At 49.6% G+C, this 2,433-nt stretch overlaps 1 pseudogene; it reads left to right on the top strand.

Moving 5' to 3' along the window:
* The first annotated feature begins 98 nt into the window (after positions 1–98).
* On the top strand, positions 99–193 carry LOC111812421 (annotated as a pseudogene).
* The last annotated feature ends 2,240 nt before the right edge of the window (positions 194–2,433 follow it).

Here is a 2,433-nt window from a genome sequence, read left to right as displayed (position 1 = left end):
AAATAAATAAATAAATAAATAAATAAATAAATAAAATTTAAAAAGAAAAGTAACCAAGACAACTATGAAGTTTATAAACAATAGAATTGATCAGGTGTGTGCTTGCTTCGGCGGCACATATACTAAAATTGGAATAATATAGTGGCCTCCGCGCAAGGATGACACGCAAACTCATGAAGCGTTCCATATTTTAAAAAAATAATAACTTATCAGGAGGGCAAGGTGGTGCATGCCTGTAATCCCAAGCACTCTGGGAGGCTGAGGCAGAGGATTCCGTGTTCTATTCCAGCCTGGTAACTTAGCAACTTGGTGAGACCCTGTCTCAAAATAAAAAATAAGGGTTGGGGATGGCACTCAGGGTGAATGAGCAGAGGCCCTGGGTTCCATCCACAGCACCACAAAAAAGCAAACAAAGAAACAAGAAGCCAGAGGTGAGCTGGGACTGCCACGCTGGTCTCCTCCTCAGAGCCCTGCATGAGAAGAATCCCAAGGACAGAGGATAAATGAACTGTGACGACTCCTGCCCTGGGCCGCTGATCAGCTTTAAGGGCGATGCTCATAGTCATAAACTCAAAGGGCTCCATTGATGCAAAGGACAGAGTGGACACGGTCTGGCAGTGGTGTCAGGCCTCAGGGTAGAGGTCCCCCTATGCATGGGAGGACAGAGCCCAAAGAAGGAAGAGTCGGGAAGGCCCTGGAACCGCACTTGGGGTCACGAGGTTGAGCCCTGCTGCTGCAGCTGTGGAGCAGGCCTTGGGAGGCGGAGGTTGGGCACGGGGAGAAGGGAGGGTCGCGGCGCCCTTTCCCTGCTTTCCCTGCTGCAGCTCCTGGACATGCCTCACCCCACGCCAAAGCCTGTGGCCCAAATTCGGGGTGCTGAAGAGAGCTGAATCCAGGGATCACGAGCCTACTGGAGGAAAAGCCTCATCCGCAGCCAGAGGCCCTGGAGCACAGGGTGCCCATTGAGTTAGTTTTAGTCAATCATGACCCCAAGATGCAAATAGAAGGTTTCAGCCCAGGCCAGCTGATTCCAAGCACAGCAGGAGGGCCTGGCAGGGAAGAATCACTTCCCTATGGGGAGAAGACACTCTCTCAGGCTTTCACAGAGAGCACATCGGCCAAGCAATGGCCGTGACTCATCCACATGGCTGACACTGACAAAGGTTCTACAATCTGAGGTACAGGATCTCAGGATAAATCCTGAGGGGATTTCACTGACCTTCTCAGACCCAAAAGCTACAACTCTTGTTGCATAGGTCCTGCTTTACCTTGGTCTTAACCATCCAGTAGAAAAGTATGAAGACGAAATATAGGAAGTAAAGCCATGTTGTTATGTTGAGCTGTGGGGGACTCAGGTCAATAATTTCTGACATTGCCAGTTAAACAGAAGACCCAATGCTATTATGGGCTACTGGACTCTTTTAGAATATTTTGCTGAGTTTACACACCTATAATATTCAATAACGGAACTTAGAAAAAATGGGGTATACCGATGAATGTCCATTTTGTATCTATGTATTCAAAGTGGTTGGGATAGATATATAGTTGCATTCTCTTAATGAATAGAATGATTTGTTCTAATGGTGTTTGTAAATAGGATCTCAAGTCCGCATCTTGTAGAGCAATTAACCACTAAGAAGAATATATGCAGTGTATTATTTGTTGAAACTGTACTTCCGATTTGATTTGAAACTGTCTCATTGCTGTTTATCAATAAAATTTAGAAAAAAAATAGGCAAAGCAATTTAAAAAAAAAAAGAATCACTTCCCTGATGGCTGCCAGGGAGTAGAGTGAGAAGGGAGAAGGCGGGAAAAACTACTCTTCCAGGCCCCGCCCCCAGAGGCCTCCCCCTTGCAGGCCCCGCCCCCAGGACCTCCCGCTTTCCAGGCCCCGCCCCCAAGACCTCCCGCTTCCAGGCCCCGCCCCCAGGACCTCCCGCTTTCCAGGCCCCGCCCCCAGGACTTCCCGCTTCCAGACCCCGCCTCCTCATGGCCCAGCCCCCTGTGAACTCGGCTCAGAAGGAGCCCACTGAGGATGGTGACTCCCTGTGACCCAGTTACCTTCCACACACAGCCAGGTTCTGGGGGACACTTTAGATCTGAACATAACACCCAACTTGCACAGCTGCTGACACTCCCCAACAGCCTCAGGAAAGTTCAGCTGGAGCAGGATTTGGAGATGCAGCTGTGGATGTTGGTATCCCCCATCTCTGCTGTGGACAGGGAAAAGAGGGTGGGTCATTTCTTGCTTCTAAAAAGTGGGCACAACCCCCGCACAGCCGCCAGGAACCAGCGTGTTGCTGGCGTGCAGCACAGGTGGACCGGATGGATGTTGAGTTCTGGACAGGATGGTGGGTGGGTGGCTCAAGAACTAGCTCTAGAGAAAACCAGATGCTTACAAAAACTAAAATCAGATGGCCGGGTGTGGTGGTG

This window comes from Octodon degus, unplaced genomic scaffold, assembly GCF_000260255.1.
Source record: "Octodon degus isolate 3935 unplaced genomic scaffold, OctDeg1.0 scaffold00123, whole genome shotgun sequence".
In the NCBI taxonomy this organism is placed as follows: Eukaryota; Metazoa; Chordata; class Mammalia; order Rodentia; family Octodontidae; genus Octodon; species Octodon degus.
This window is presented reverse-complemented; position numbering and strand designations above follow the sequence as displayed.